General features: G+C 46.4%; 2 non-coding genes and 1 pseudogene across 2 annotated transcripts; 1 reads left to right on the forward strand and 2 right to left on the reverse strand.

Annotated features, from left to right (window-relative positions):
• The window catches only part of LOC138377035 (proteasome subunit alpha type-7-like), a 73,447-nt pseudogene extending 63,533 nt beyond the window's left edge, over positions 1 to 9,914 (reverse strand).
• On the reverse strand, positions 356 to 427 carry TRNAC-GCA (transfer RNA cysteine (anticodon GCA)). Its single transcript has one exon. It is a non-coding gene; the product is annotated as a tRNA-Cys (tRNA).
• TRNAC-GCA (transfer RNA cysteine (anticodon GCA)) lies at positions 5,072 to 5,143 on the forward strand. Its single transcript has one exon. It is a non-coding gene; the product is annotated as a tRNA-Cys (tRNA).
• Positions 9,915 to 16,873: the final 6,959 nt, after the last annotated feature.

The following is a 16,873-nucleotide window of genomic DNA, read 5'->3' on the forward strand; positions in this document are numbered from 1 at the left end:
AGAACCCTAACTAACACACCAACATTCAGGGGGAGGACATACCTGGCCTTGTGGTTTTCGTTAACCAGAGACAGGACCCTATCTTCCACCAAGACTTAGATAACTGAATTCCCAAGATGAAATTAGGAGGATTGAGATGCTGAGAAAAGAAGAAAGAAGAAATGTTCACCCCAGGACCTATGAGCACTGACTCAGCCTTGAAGAAACTGGTTTTGTCTGGAGCTGCACACGTCTGAGAAGGCTTTCTAATGAACACCTGGCCTGCCTCCTCTCTCTCCCCAGGTAACATAATGAATCAATGTGGGGAGGAAAAGCTAGAAGTAGAACATTGTGTTTGTGAGAGTGAAAAGGAACTAGGGGGCACCTGGATTTGAACCAGGGACCTCTTGATCTGCAGTCAAATGCTCTACCCCTAAGCTATACCCCCCAATACAACTTTGTGTTCCCAACTAGCACTATTTCACTGTTGCAATATCCAGGTATCCCACAGTGTGTGGACAACTATCATTCATTCTCTTGCTGAGTCAGTGAGAATCTGCAGAACGACCTCCTTAGCCACCAACCTCCCCTTTACTTCCCACAGGATTGCTCTCCTCTTGTTGGATGATTCCTCTACAGGCTATAATTTCAGCTGTTATTTGTTCTTTCTGTGTGAGATCAGTTATCACCCACCCATCTGCTTTTTGCGTGGGTTTATACCTTTTTTATTGCTTTATTTTTCATCAGGAAAACATTATTAGTTTTAAGAGTTGTATATTTAAGCAAAATTATTTACATAAACAAAATAAGATAAAGTAAAATAAAATAGATCTAACAGACCTGTAGTTTAGTAGGGAAATTTTTTTTCCTTAGAAGTAAAAAATTCTAACCACATCTCAAATTTCCACAGCCTCAAATCTACTACATGCACTGTTAAATATGTAGATTTTTTTAAACATAAATATTCTCAGATTAAATCCAGAATGATCATAATTACTAAGGATTGTTCAGAATGTATATTTGCTCATTGTTTTAAATTATACAATTTCTTCCTTTACTATTTGTGTGTTATTTAAAAAAACAAGCTGTAGCTGAAAAGTATAGTCCAAACTATTAAGCATGGGCAAACATATCCTTTTGGTTGTATAGGCCCTTGAACTATGCCATTTCAAATTTTAAAAATTCATGATGCTTTGCTGAGATGAGAAATTGAATAATAAAGTTATCTTTACTGACATATGACTATAAAATATTTTTTCAGTGCTGAAGAAAAATAACTTCCAACCTAGAATTCTGAACCCAGGTAAACTAATATTCAAGTGTGAGGGCAAAATGAAGATATTTTCAGATGTACAAAACCCAAGAACATTTATTAGAGCAGAACCTCGCTAAATGAACAACTGAAGGAGGGAGAAGGTCAGGTACCGTTGCGCGATAGTCTGCAGCCATGACAATTTCAGATAGAAAAACAAGAAGGTAGGACTTGTTCTACCAGATGAGGAGACTTATAATGTGAAGGTAATTAAACTAGTGAAGCCTGAAAATAGATAGATAAACGAATGGAACAGAAAATGTGTCCCATGCATATGTGGGAACTTGGTTTTTGTTGTTTTCTTTTTTTCAGAGACAGGGTCTCACTCTGTCACCCCAGGCTAGGGTGCAATGGTGCGATCATAGCTCACTACAGCCTTGAACTCCTGGGCTCAAGAGAACCTCCCACCTCAGCCTCCTGAGTAGACTACACCACACCTGGCCAGAACTTGGTACTTGAGAAGGGTGACTTTTATGTCCTGATTTACATGGGACAGTCTCAGTTTATGCTTGTTGTCCCAGCATAAATATGAATAGTATCCCCTTTTACTATCAAAGGTCTCCTGGTTGGATGACAAATATATGGTCCCCCAAACATGATAAAAGTGGAATTACAAACTAGTGGGGAAAGTACCAAATTGTTCAACAAATGGTGTTGAAATAACTGGTTTCCTATATTAACAACAACAACAACAACAACCCCTTAGAGTCTTCGCCATACAGAAAGATAGATTCTGCAGTTTCAGGCACCCTTCCTTCCGACCCTCATTCTATCTACATTTGTCTACCTGTTTGCTTTTCTTCACATTCATCTAAAATCTATCTTTCTTGCAGAAACACTCTGGCTGGCGGTTTTTTTTGCCATCTTGAAGCTCCAACTCCAGTGGGGCTAAGGCAATATACATAACCTAAACATTTGTACCCCCATAATATGCTGAAAGGAAAGAAAAGAAAGATTCTGTATGAATTAAAGACCTAAATGTGAAAAAAAACTTAAAATTAACACAAAAGGCACAACTATTTTTAAAAAGACAAATCAATTTCTTTTCATTAGAATAAAAAGTAAAATATGGTATTTAAAAATGAGTCACAGTTGTTTCTCAATGGTATCATTTGTAGTCTTTCACCAAATTATCTTTATCTGCTTTAATGATAGCTAGATTGAACCGTAGGTCAGATTTCCAAATCTGCTGATTTCATGTCATACTCTATTTCTGCTATGCTTAAGAACCGTAAATGTAAAGGTTGTGAGGAATGGTAGCAAGTGTTTGGTGACTGGCAGGTAGTAATGGGTATTCCTATTAAATGAACTCAGGAGTTAGACTTCTCACTAAAGACTGCTTTTAGCATTCACTCAAACACAGAGTCAACAAGTCCTCGAATCTGGAGAATTGAGTATTCCAACATGGGAGATGGCAGTGAATGGATTTCTGGTCCACTCTTTGGCTCTGGGGGTATTTCTTTAAATTCTTTTGTAGCGTTCAGATGTGGTTTTAAATTATGCCCAGTAACACACCATTGATTCTTTCCTATAACATGAATGAAGAAAATCATCATGCATCAAGAAGAGGCTAAATACTCAACTATTGAGTTATGTGTGCCACAGACAGATCTTCTTAACCAAACAACAAAAAAGCATGATATTGAAGGCCTGGAGTGATAGCTTCTGAGTATTCAAAATACATCAACACCTGAAACATTCCTCTGGAGCCATGCCTCTAGAGGTCATAGAAATAGTCCTTATTGGCATTTTGAAGAAATGTTTTCATCTCCCCTCTCATTTCAAAAACTCATGCAAGCACTCTTAACAGCCAATATACGTCAAAATGCAGAATCCTGTACTTGCTTTGGCCAGGATGCTAAAACAATGTATATTTAGTGGCTGCCATTTTATCAGACCCAATTTTCACCATTTCCTGTTGTTTTCTCTCCAAATGAACAGTGGGTGCATTAGCATTCAGGAGCGAGCTCTTCCATGAGGCATTGCCCTTCTTCACTGCACACAGCTGGGCGTGGCAGAACTGACACCCACAAATCTTTTCTGCCGTCCACAGGGCTCCTCAGATAAACACTAACCAAGTGGAAAGCATCTTTTCCAGGAGCAGAGGTTGTCAGTGATAACAGAACAGAGTTGAGAAGCACTTTCCCCACATCTGAACACACACGTGCCAAGGCCTGACTCAGACTCTGCTCATCAATAATTTCACCCAGAATTAAGCAAAGTATTTGTGAATCCACATGTCCGACAGCAATTGCTCTATCACACTGCGCATCTGAAACTCGACAACCAACAGTTCACTCTGGTTTTCTCTCTCAAGTTATTATCATTAACTTCGCACCTGATTTACCATCTTCTTGGGGGGAAATGTGATTTTTGAGTTTTGCTATTCCTGGAATGCAAGAGCATCCACTCTTGGCCCTTCCAACCCATTCTCGGCACTGTAGGCAGAGAAATCAAGGCTGTACCTCTGCCCCAATGATCCATGAAGTACCCCTAGTACCCCTAGTTGTAATGGTAAACTCTCCCTTTTGGCTCAGCTACCCCCAGGCTGTTTTTGTTATGTGCAGTATAGTTCATCCCCGGAGTGAGATGAATCTGCCTTAGCATGTTTTTATGGAAAGGGAGACATCTGAGGAGAGAGGAGAGAGTGAAGAGGATGAAACAGGAGCTGAAAGTGGGGTGTGGGTGTGAACAGAAGCAATATCATAACAAAGGCTGCAGAGGTAGTGGTCCACACTCCTAGTGCCTGGCCAAGCCTGCTCTCCTCCATCCTAGTTTCCTCCCATACTCACTCATCCTTCCTCTGAAATGCTCCCCTCTCCTGCCAGGCCCACTCCCTGAGCTTCAGCTCCTCATACCCTGATGTACCCTAAAATTAGGAACCACTGGTCTACAGAATAGTTCAGAGGATAAGCAGCTTGACTGTGGTCCTTGGTTTAAATCCTGACACTTCCAACCTGCCCTGGCTGATCCTGGGGCTGACGCTAAAATTCCACACCCATCCCCTTCCTGCATGTTTCAGTACCCAAGTCTTCCTGCAGGTGGTGCAAAAGGAAACAGATCTACATCTGTGGCAGGTATTTCTCCAAGAGGTTCTACTGACTCTCCATAAGGAGCTTATTCCTAATCCCAGATCATATCTTATGTTTAATAAGCTCTCAAGATAACTCCTAAGGACATGAACTCTAAGGACTCGGCTCAAGGCTACAGTACATACACCACTTCAAATCCTGGAGTCCCTCATTAGCTTTTCTTGGTGGCCCTTGAGCTGTGGCACATTCCTGCTGTTCTAAGTCCACATTTTAGTCCTCTCTATGGTCTTGGGTGTGTACAAATCTATTCATATGGCTCCAGCTGTGAACCAATAGAAGACAAGGACAAGAGGAACATAAGGGAGTCACTGGGTTAGTAACAGGGTTCTGAACCCAAAATCAGGAAGAGTAGATTCAGATCCTAAACCTGTCAATAAGAAGCTGTGTGTGCCTGGGAAGAACATGTATTTTGAATCAAATGTCCACTGTGAAGGGCACACATTAGTGACTCTGAAGGCCCTTCCAGGTGTAAATGTCAGTGTCAGTCCTTTTCCAGGAAGGGCAAGGAACCTGCTATAGGAAGGGGAACCTGTTGCTTGTTTTACATCATGGGGATAAAATTGGAGTGAAGCAGGCTTGACAACTTTGATGAGGCCCAGCCTAAGTGAACATCTATGGCAAAATTTTATAGGAACGTTGGGCATGGCTACACAGGTGAAAGGTATTACTTAGTCCTAACCTTATATCAGGGGGTATAGCTCAGGGGTAGAGCATTTGACTGCAGATCAAGAGGTCCCTGGTTCAAATCCAGGTGCCCCCTGCCATCCATCTGTTTTGCTCCCTGGAGCTAGTCTTGAAGATTCAGCTCCCTTCTCCAATCTAAAATCTCAGGCTACTGAGCCTCCCCAAATCTGGGGAAAAGTCAGGGATAACTTAAAACCCTGTCACTGAGCTTCACAGTCTCAGAGTGATAAATTCTTCAACTCTGACTTTTTATTTCACTTACCAAAGGTTCTATTCTACATAGCCTGATTTAGCTTCACTTTTTCTATTTAATACACGTTTTCATGACCTCAAATCAGTGGTGTGCTGGTCAATGTTTAACAACCAGTTCTTAGTGGAGGTCAGGGGGTGATTTGTAGTTTTCCAATTTCACAGTATAAATAATACCACCATTGTTCAAGCTACAAGGCCAATTTCAAGCTACAAATATGTGATCACTAAAGATGGAGTTGGGAAGAGACGCTAACAAGTAATTCTCTGTTGCAAGACAGCTCGAGCACACCACTGTCCCTAATCCACCTTCCCTACAGAGGCATGGGCTCTTTGACTCTAAACAATGTTTACTCACATCAGAACAGTGGCTGTCACCCATCCATCCATCCATGGAATCATTCATCCATTAAAGTCATATTTGATTTCTACTCAATGTCAGGCACGGGACAGAGCTGAGTAAGAACTTTCTATGGTGAGCAAACAGTCAAATGAGGAAATGATCAAGCAATGCTAAGGATAGCTGAATAAAAGAAGAAGGGGTGCTATTTTAAAATGAAAGAATTTCTATTACAAGCAATATGCTAGACTAGATAATCTAAAACTCCCCCATCTCAAACACCCAGAAATGCAAGATAATATAACAATCATATATATTCCTAGGTATAGCTGAGCTCTCATAACAGTAAGGGATATCTCTGGGGTAGGATTGGGGGATGAACTAAAACTCTGAGAGGTAAAACAAGCAAACAAAAACCTAGGTGCTTGAGTTTTCATAGCCATATAGGAACAGGAGATTAGGCCTTAGACCTGGAGTCCCCCTTTTCTCCTATAAAGTCAGACTTTTAGAGAGCCATCTCATTAATAAAAGGGTGGGCAAAAAAAATTCCACCCACCAGCATAAGAAGACAAGAGGTCTTTCTCTTCCTGAGGGGCAGAGTGTATCTCCTCTGAGAATTCATAACCACTGATCTACTTTCACATGTGTTAGGGCTTTGAATTTACACTACCTACATGGTTCAGAAACTTCCCAACCTGAAAGTTAACATAAAAAGTGCTTGGGCTAATTATGATTCTGAAATATCTAGAAGAAGGACCATCAACTCTAAAGACCATGCCCTCAAGCCAGGCTGCAGGATTCCCACTGATAAAACCTGACCTAAGATAGGCTCACAATTCAAAGTAACAAAATGTATAAGGAAACAGTGTATTATGAGAGAAAATCAACAAACAAAATAATGTCAGATAACAGAATTATCAGACAGGTACTATAAAGTAAGGATGGTTAAAATTATTAAAGACATAAGGAATTGAAAGCATGAGAACACATGATTTTTTAGAAGATAAAGCAGATTCAGCTAAAATGAAAAATACATCACTAAAATTGATCACTTAATTAACATATTCAACACAGATAAAAAACATAGAGATTAGATGAATTTACAGAGAGATTTAGGAGTGAAATAGAATATAAATCTTTAAAAATGATCTCACAAGGGTCTAAAAAAAATGGAAAATATGAAAGAATAACCTAAGTGAGATGGAGAAGAATAAAAAGGCATCCAAAATATGTCAAACTCAAATTCTACAAGGGGAAAATATAGTGAGGGAGAGGCAACATTAAAAGATATAATGGCTGAGAATTTTCCAGATTTGTATTATACAAAGATATGATACCTCAGATTTAGGAATATTGAGTTCTAAGAAAGATAAATAAAAGATCCATACCTAGTCACACTGCAGTGAAACTTCGTAATAACATAGATAAAGGGATGATCTTTAAAGAAGCCAGAGAGAGAAGACACAGCATACACAAGGGAACACTTAGACTGACAGTAGACCTTTCGACAGCAACAATGAAAGTCAGAAGACAATGGAATAGGATATTAAAAGTGTGAAAGAAGATAACTATAACCTAGAATTCTCTACTTAGCTAAACTATCATTCAGGAGTGAGAGAAAAGTAAGGTATTTTCATATAACTGGAAGCATATACTTCTAACATATCTTTGCTAAAAGAACATTTAAAAGTTATACTTCAGGAAGAAGAACATTGAATCCAGAAGGAAGGAGAAAGAGGCAAGAAAAAAAGTGACCAAAATACTGGTGAGCACATTGGTAAGTATAAACAGCACAGATTGTATAAAATGGAAACAATGACTCTAAATGGGGGCATTAAAAACAATAACTAAAAAGAACAACAATTACACACAAGATAGAAGGGGAATGGTGTGATTAAACTAGTATACAAAAAGCCTTCTGTTGTTTGGAAGTAGAGTGGAAATAGTAATTCACATTAGACTATATTAAACAAAATATGTGTATAAAATTATAAAAAGTAACCCCTAAAATAATAGAAAAGGAAGGTATAACTTTCAAATTGGCAGAAAGAAAAAATGAATAAAGAAAATTGATGAATATGACAAAGAGAGAATGGCAAAAAGGCATAGGAAAAAATCAGAATAAGTAGAAAGCACAAAATAAGGTGGTAGAAATGAAATAAAAAATATTAACAATCACAATACATGCAAGTGGACTATTTGCTAATTAAGATAGAAACTCATATTAAATGCAACACAACAAAATCTAGCTACATGCTCTTGCATGACACACATCTGAAATATAAATGCACAGAAAGTTTGAAAGTAAAAGGATAACAAAAGAGATATTAAGCAAATATTAGCCAAAAAGAAAAGTTAGTGTAGCTATATTAATGTCAGACAAAATGGATTATAGAAAGTATCATTAGGGATAAAGAGTGTTAATAAAATGAACAATTCTCCAGGAACACATTACAGTTCTAAATTTGTATGCACATGGCCTCCAAATATATAAAGCAAATTGTCATAAATACATGGAGAAGCTGACAAATGTGCAATCTGATATGAGATTTTAACAAATCTCTTCAGTAACTGATAGTTCCAAAGGCAAAAAGATAAGCTATAGAAGGCGTGAAAAATATGATCAGTAAGCTTGATTTAATAGCTCTAACTAGACCCCTGCAATCAACGTTAGAATATACATACTTTTTTGAGGTAAACGTGGAACATTTTCAAACATCTATTGCATACTTGACCACAAAGCAAGTCTCCAAAAATTCTAAAAAATCATCACGTACTACATTCTCTGACTATAGTTCAAAACTCAAAAACAAAACGACAATTTCTAAAAAAGATTCACATTTGGAAATTAAAAGGTACCTTTAAATAACCTCCTGGATGGAAAAAGAAATCATAATGAAAACCAGAAAATATTTTTAAATTGCAGCCATTTCCACATGAAGGAGTGTGCACATGATTTACCTTTAGAGTAAGCTATGGATTCATTTGGGAAAAGTAGCTGACTAGTTCACCAAAAGCCAGTTCATAGAATGACCAGATAGCCAAACCCAAATACGATGAAAGCTACACCACTGAATATCAATTTGCTAAACAACCAGTTTGAAATATTGAGAAAATTTTCAAGATGCGTCCTGCCTTTGTGTCCAGAGCCACCAAATAAACCCGATTCAGGACGTTCTTCACAACCATTCTTTAGTGCATACACAGGGACTGCACGGTACACGCAGGTCTACAGGGTCAAAGACGCAACTAAACCTTGGAGGTAGCAGGTGGCAGGAGGTTTCCCAATAATGTAAAGAATTGGCATTTGGCACATTTGACGGTGGTGAACAGCCTTCCGCGACTGATGACCTAGAGTCTGCAAATAGGGCTAGTCAGGAAGGCGGAGCTGGAGTCAAAGAGGTGCCAAGACACTGTACATGTTAGCATAAAGGCGCATCTTTCTTGAGGAGAGATTCTTTTTAAAAGTTTTTAAGTTTAAGGGATTTTAAAGTTTAGGGTTACTGGGAGGGACCGTGGGGTGTAGGGAGGCGCTGGGAGAAGGAGCACTTACTGGGAGGGAGCCCACCTCAGAAAGAAGAGGGGCCACCAGGCCTAAAGCACAGGCAAGGGACTTACCGCGAGCCGCTGTGGCCTGGAGAAATCCCGAGATGAGGTGCTGCACTTCAAGTTTTCTCTTTCCGCCTGGTGAAACCTTTGCGATTTCTTCAAATCCTTGTTCGGTAGGCTACACACACGCCGGTCCTATGGCAAAGGTCGGGCACGAAGGAGGGGGCTTTGCCCAGGTGTGCGCTGGGCAGTGACAGGGAGTGGCCTGCCCACCCACCCCACGCCTTGCTTCGGAGGCCAGGCTGGGAGGTGGCGCATCGTATCCCAGAGTTCTGGGAGGTGCTCGGCAGCAAAGCCAGGGGAGCCCACGGCAGGCCAGCACTGGGCAGCTGGGAGAGGAATTCCATTTTCTCGAATGTTCAGAGGAAGTGGGCGCTCTGGGCGGCAGGCGTCTGGACTGAGGGTCCAGGCTCGGAGCATTTCCCTGTCGTTGGACCCCTGCTTCCTCTGCCCCTCCGAGCTTCTGGCTGGCAGGGCGGGTTTGGCCCCACAGGCCCCCCTCGCTGAGCCATTTCAGTACGGGGTCCCCCTCCCGGGCAGACCACAAGGCTCACTGTGCACCGCCCGGCGCCGTCCCGCCCAGGGCACCACTCTCCGGGCCGGTGGGACCAGCCGTCCGAACCGGGTAGGCGGAGAATGGTGGGCCCATGCTTGGTTCATTCACCACACATTTATTTGAGGCCTACTACGTGCCGGGAATGGTTGGGGTTACCACAGTCAACAAAACTGACGAGCAAATTGTCACACAAAATATGACACACAGGTCGATGCAGTGGCGAGCAAGGGAGCGGGCTGCCAGCTCTGAGGTGTGCCGGGGTCCGGCAGCCACCCCAGCCACCCACGCCCGAGCCCCGCGCAGTGCAGCCGGCGGCCCCTGGAAGCTCCCACTCGGGGTCCGGTTTATGTGACCGCGGCCTCTGGGAGACGGGTCTCGTTGCATCCGCGCATCCCCACCTGGCACACGGGACGCGCTCAGTAAATGCTGGACGCCAGAGTGAATGAATGCACGCACGGATACGAGAACGCACACCTACAAGTCCGACCGGGCAGTCCCGGCGCCCCGCCCCTGCCAGCAGCTTTGCTGGGGTCGACGGCGCGGCACGGTTGTGGGGCGGTGACGAGGCCTCAGCCCGGTCCGCCCCGCCCCCGCCCCCGCCCCCGCCCTCGGCCGGCGCCGCGGCGCCTTCTGGGAAGTGTAGTCCGCGCCTGCGCAGGCCGGGGCGCCGAGGCAGGGGCCTCCCGGCGGAAGTAGGACCACCCTCCAGGGATGCCAGGCAAGGGGGGCGGGCTCGGCGAGGCGCGGGGCGGGCCCGGGCGCGGCCACCCCCTCCTCTCCCCGGCGGCCTGGGCCTCCGGCCCCGCCTCCTCCCGCGCGGAGCTGGGCAGCCACTGGGGTCGCCGCGCAGCCTGCTGGAGGGGAGCGGGCGACCGCAGCCTCGGGCCGCGCCGGAAACTGGGCGGGCGGAGGAGTGGCGGGGAGGCTGAGCCCCGGGATGGCGCGCCAGGTAAGGCTGGCTGGGACCCCGCCCCGAGCGGGGCCGGACGCGCGGACGTGTGGGCGCCTCGGTGGGTCCACTCGGCTCAGTGCAGGGCGGCGGGGGCGGGATGGAGCGAGGATCACCAACTTCGGGATCCTCCTGGCAGGCCTGGGGCTCAGGATTTTGTGTCAAGAAGTACAGGTCCTCGGACCAACCCCTCGCCCACTCCCGGGGGACGCAAGACTTCGAGTCTCTCTCCACCTGTCGAAAGTCGCTCCTTGAGGTTGAGCGTCGCCCTCCCTCTGCGTGGCTTCTTTTCATTACAAGTTATCCTGGGAGTGGTGGGCACGAAGGCCTTAGGGAAATGAGTGAATTGGATACTTTTATTCTTTGTAGAATCCTGGAGCCGGGAGGGTGGGCATGTGGAAATGGGGAGAAATAGGTGGAACAGGTCCCAAGTTTTATCCTGGGCAGCCTGCAGGTAAGATGTATAGATCCCAGAGCTGGAGGGAAGGCCCCATCTGCAGTCGTAGCCTGGGCGCAGGTTGGGCTGAGTTGTGTGTGGGCTGTGAAGATGCCAAAAAACTCTGGAGATGATACCAGCAGGGAGTTGCTGCACATTCTTCTGGGTGGGCACCTGGAGCCGGTTGTGCCATTGTGGTAGCCAGTGAGCTTTGGCCAGCCTCAGGCAGCTATGGATGGGGAGCAGTGTGTAGGGATAGTGGCTGGGGCAGTATGTGTCCAAGCAGAGCCAGCACTGTGCCCAAGATGCCCCATATCAATCTTGGGAGAAGGAGAAACCAGAAAAATTGGATTGGCAGTTGTTGGGCGGAACTCCTTTGCAGCTCTGGCAGTACAGTTAAGTTGCTCAGATATGCCCAGTGGCCCCATCTTAGGGCCTCCTCATACCACAGTTTCCTGTTCTGTAAAATTAGGGGGTTGGACCACTGACCTTTCAAATCTGATGTTCAGGGAATTGTATATCCTCACACCATGTAGCTTCATGGAGAAGGTGGCCAGGAGTGACCTTGCAGAGTTGTAGGTCACAGTTACATGGAGAGGAGCAGGGAGGGCTCCAGTCTTCATATCCACTGTGACTCCCAAAAGCCCAGGGACATGTGAGCATAGCCAACAGGTGGAGGCAGTAAGGGGCTCCCTGCAGGGTCAGATCTAGAAGCCCAAGGCACAGGTCTTGGGCTGGGCAGAACAGTGAGAGACCGGTCCTGCATCCTACGAGCTCTGAAGCTGGTTTTCATGCTGGGCTAGTGACACAGTGAAAGGGGTGTTTCAGGAGGACCAGTGTGGCAGCAGTGAGCTAGAAGACTGCCCAATCACAACAATCCTGATCAGTGCAGAAAGCTTTTCTCCTGTTGGTTGGGGGAGGTGAAATAGGGCCCAGGAGGACAGGGTGGGAAGGGCCAGCCTGTGGTGGTTTTGCTCCTGGACACTCATGCTTGCTCACTCCCTCACACACAAACTCCTCGCTCTTCCTTCGCTTTCTTTGGGCAGGCGAGGCCACTGACTGAAGCACCTACCCTGGCCACGATCAGTTCCCATCCACATTTTATAAGAACTTTGTCACCTATGAGTTTATCTTGAAGCTGAGATGGTGAGAGGCCTGGAAGGCATCTCTTGCAGATACTTGGAAGAGCTGGATATATTTAGCCTGGAGCTAAAGAGGCACCCGGGGTCAGGAACAGTGTGTGTGGAAGAGTTAGACAGACAGACCTGGCTGCAGTAATGCTAATCACAGCACTTAATACATCCCAGCACTTATTCTGGGCACTTTTCCTATATTAATTCGTTTCATCTTGACAACATCTCTGTGAGGTGGCTTCTTGTGATCCCAGCATTATAGATGAGTTTGCTAACATACAAGTGGGAAGTAGTTTGGCTGAGGTCCCATCACTAACGTGAAGCTGAGCCAGGACTGGACTCCTGGCAGCCTGGCTCCCAGGGTTAAGCCCTAACCATGCCCTGTGTGTCCAGAACTTAACAGCCACATCAGGCCAGCAGTGGAACCAGCTGTGTGGCTGGGATCAGCATGTTCTTCCCTGGAGATCACCCCTCCCTCTCCAGCTGTGTGTTGAGCTAGCAAAAGGTGGAGAAGAACTAGCCTGGCCTCCGGGGAGGTACAGAGCCTGGTGTTGGTCAGTGTACCCCTAGGTTATGGTTCTCAGGAGAATCTATGTACGCTAACCAAACTCGAAAAGAACAGATAGATAAATCAGGATATGCCAGTTGCTCACTGTACCTTGAAAAATAGAGCTGACAATCAAGCTAGAAATACACGGTGGCTGATTAAGTCTTTGGCCACTTAAAGTGGAATCTGCGTGGGAAGCCAAATATTCATGGACAGTTGCCTGGTGAGCATGGAGGTATGTTGGATGAGCTCGACAGCTGGCATTGTGGAGGTCGGTTGGCTTGAAGCATCCATGGCAATTAGGGAGAGCCTGCTGTCCACAGCAGGGTACATGTATCACCTGGGCAAGGGCAGGGGCACCCAGACCAGTTCTTGCTCTCCCAGTGCCCTTCTCTGGCCATCGGCATTCTGCTGGCTCCCCCTCTTCGGCAGCACGTGGTGCTATTGTCCTGGTTCCAGCTCTTCGGGCTCCCTCCGGCCATCCTGAGAAGGCAGCCTGCGACACCTGGTCACTTGGGCTCTGTCATGTTGTGCCTTCCTGTGCCATTGCTCTGCTCAGTCCTTCAGGGCCTGATCATTCCCGCCGGGTCGGTCTGACGAGCTTCCAGGTTCTGAGGGTGCCTTGTTTTGCCCCAGTGTATTGGCCGTAGTGGGAGTTTAATAAATATTTGTTGTGTGGCTGCAATGAAAGGCGGTGAAGGAATTGTAACTTGTTCACCTTTCCCACCCCTCGCCGCTTTTCCTCCGCTCTAGCAGTGAGCGGTGGCCTGTAAATAGGCCGGTCCAACCTTTTTGGCTTTGCGACCCCCGCTTCTTAGTGTTGAAACTTCCCTGAGTCCCACATAGTTGTGTACTTCGCACATTAGTTTGCGGGTTTTTCGTGTATTCTAAAATAAATTCTGTATAACTTTTAAAGGACGTGCATGTTCATCACAGCAGCATCTGTGCACATTTAAACATAGTAATCAAAGCACGAGAGTAAGATGTGCACGTTCAGTCCGCAGGCAGAGGTTGTGTCCATTTGGCCCCTGAGCCTGTTGTGACAAGTCTGAGGTTCTTGGGGCTCTGTAGCCCACAGATGGGGACTCACTGGCTCTGACGACCCCGGGGTCTCTTCCTGCTCCACCAGTCCCTATGATACCCAAGCCTTGGCTCAAGGGTAGGACTCAAGAAGGAAGTGGGTATGATGGGAGGAGCAGAGAGGACCTGAGGACAGAGCAATGCAGGTGGGACCATGAATGCCAGGGACTGATGAGTGACCAGCTGGACCCAGTGGCAAAGCTAGAATAGGGCTGGGCCGTGAGGCCTCCCTGCCAGAGGTGCCAGGTGGGGCACACTCTGAGCCCTCAAAATGCTTGTGTCTTGTCAGAGTGTAATGGGACCCTGTGTTGGGGTCCCCAAGAGCATCCTAGGTTCTGAGATTCACTGGGAAGACTCCTGGCTAAGATTTGCTGCTGTGAGAGGGTACCAAGCAAGACCAGCAAAGGGTGAAGGTGCATGAATGAAGTCTGGGGGAAACCAGGGGCAAGCTCCCCAGCCCCCTCCCAGTGCTGTCACACAGGATGCACTTAATCCCTCCAGCATGCGATGGTAACAACACATGTGAGAAGTTGTCTTCCAGGGGAGCTTCACTAGAGACTTGGCACTGGGTTTCTACTGGTGTCTGGTCACATAGGCCCCCTCACGTGCCCAGCATGTACCAACCTTGCAGGCTCCCAGAAAGAAAGCAGGGGTTTGGCACACACCACATTGTAGCAGGATAATCTAGGCACTATGAGCCACTCTCATCATTTAGGGAATGGTGGGAAGCTTGTCGACATCCAAATTCCCAGATACCAGCCCGGGGTCCTCGTGGCAGGCAAGCCTTCCTGAGGACAGCAGTCTCAGGCCTGCTCTGTGAGCCCTCCTGCATAGACCCTGGTGTTGGCCATGTTTTCTAAAGGCCAGGAAGAAATGTCGTGGCTCTTTGAGAGAAGTTTTAGAGGGTGTCTAAGGCCATTCCTGGACAGAAGTGGCCATACCTGGGCCAGAGCTGCAAAGCTTAGCTCAGAGAGTCCACAGTGAGCCAGGGAGGCGAACGCCACCGTGTGTGGCCACCCATGGGCCCTAGGCCACAGGCAGGCGGTCACGGGAGGGATGGCCCTCGCCAGGTGTGCAGATGCAGCCTGGCCAGTTCAGACAGAGGGCGGAGCGCGGATGGGGCAAGCTGTCGGATGTCTGAGGGGACAGGCAGCGAGCGAGGCAGTGAGTGAGCGGCAAGACCACCAGGTAGTGCCCGCGATGGTTTTTAAAATCACTGATGTGAGTAGATGAAACAAGGCAGATTTCCTCTTTCCTTTGTCAGGAGTGTCTTCATTTTCTGTAATAATTCTTACCTACAAACAAATGGCTCGGCATTTGTTTCTAAACCAGAAGGACCCTTCCTGTGATTTACATTGTTTGCTTAATTTGTACAAAGTTTATTTTTTGTCATAATTTTAAATGCAAGCCTGTCAGATGCCGGTCATTTTATAGGGTCTGATGGCCATTTTAAAGTCCACTGAATGACCTTTTTTTTTTTTTTTTGAGACAGAGTCTCACTCTGTTGCCCAGGCTAGAGTGCCGTGGCGTCAGCCTAGCTCACAGCAACCTCAAACTCCTGGGCTCAAGCGATCCTCCTGCCTCAGCCTCCCGAGTAGCTGGGACTACAGGCATGCGCCACCATGCCCGGCTAATTTTTTCTATATATATATTTTTAGTTGTCCAGATAATTTCTTTCTATTTTTAGTAGAGACGTGGTCTCGCTCTTGCTTAGGCTGGTCTCGAACCCCTGAACTCAAACAATCCACACGCCTTGACCTCCCAAGTACTAGGATTACAGGTGTGAGCTACCGCGCCCAGCCTGAATAGCCATTTTTAAAGAAACTAAGACAAAAAAATGTCACTTTAAAAAAAAAAAAAAAATCCACAGGATAGCAGGAGACAAATACACAAGATAGAAGATAATGAATGTAGGATGTAGAGGAAGAACCCAGTTGCCCAAAGCAAGGGTGACCCCAGGTTTCTTCTGAGCAATTCTATGAGAAGCGGACAACGCGAAACAGGCTCGCAGCCAGGGGCCGGGGTGAGGGCCATGGCAAGGTGGGGAGGACTGGACTGTGGCCCAGGGGACTTCTGCTGCATCCTCTCCCATAGAGCTTAGCTCCCACATGCTGCAGGGTCCCTGTAGGGATGTGCTGCCTGGGCCTGGCCATAAATGCCACCACTCATGACAGTGGAGATGACCAAAGCTGGCCTGGACAGAGTGGCTTTATTTTTAATATTGCTATTGTAAAGCCTACGGATTAGCTTTTTGAAGGACAGCAAGACCTGGAAAGTGAGGGCGGCTCAGCTCAGCGAAGGCCTGGAGCCCAGCCCGCTGGCCAGAGGGGCTCTGGAGGAGCTGTGGCCGTAGGACAGGAGTTTGATGATCAAGCGCCACAGACACGGGCCCAGGGGTCACAGGCCTGTGAGTTCTCCTTGTTCACCCTCCGTCCTGGGAGAGAAGGCCTGTGTTCTCCAGACTTACCAGGCTCTTTGAGTTTTTATTGCCTCATCTCTCTCTCTCTCTCTCTCTGTCTCTCTCTCTCTCTGAGCGGTGCTTGGAGGAACAACATAAAAATGTTGCTTGCTTGATTCTTGACTGTTGTATCATCCCCAGTAAAGAGAAGGGAGTGTTTTTTTTTTTGTTGTTGTTGTTGTTGTTATAATTGGCTTTATTTGTAAACTTTTTTTTTAATGCTACATTGCTAGGGTCCCAGTCCTTGCACATTCAAAGGGAGGTTTGCTTATTAACTCCGATGAATCCTTAACGTGGTGAGCGTAGGGCTGCTGTGGTTCCAGTTAGGAGTTGACTTTTGTTTGGGCCCAGTGGCCACAGGGCACGAGACTGTTGTGTTAGTGTCCTGTGGCTGCCATACACAGCACACAAACCAGGTGCCTTAAAACAATAGAAACTTATTCTCTCAC

This window comes from Eulemur rufifrons, chromosome 29, assembly GCF_041146395.1.
Source record: "Eulemur rufifrons isolate Redbay chromosome 29, OSU_ERuf_1, whole genome shotgun sequence".
NCBI classification, from domain to species: Eukaryota; Metazoa; Chordata; class Mammalia; order Primates; family Lemuridae; genus Eulemur; species Eulemur rufifrons.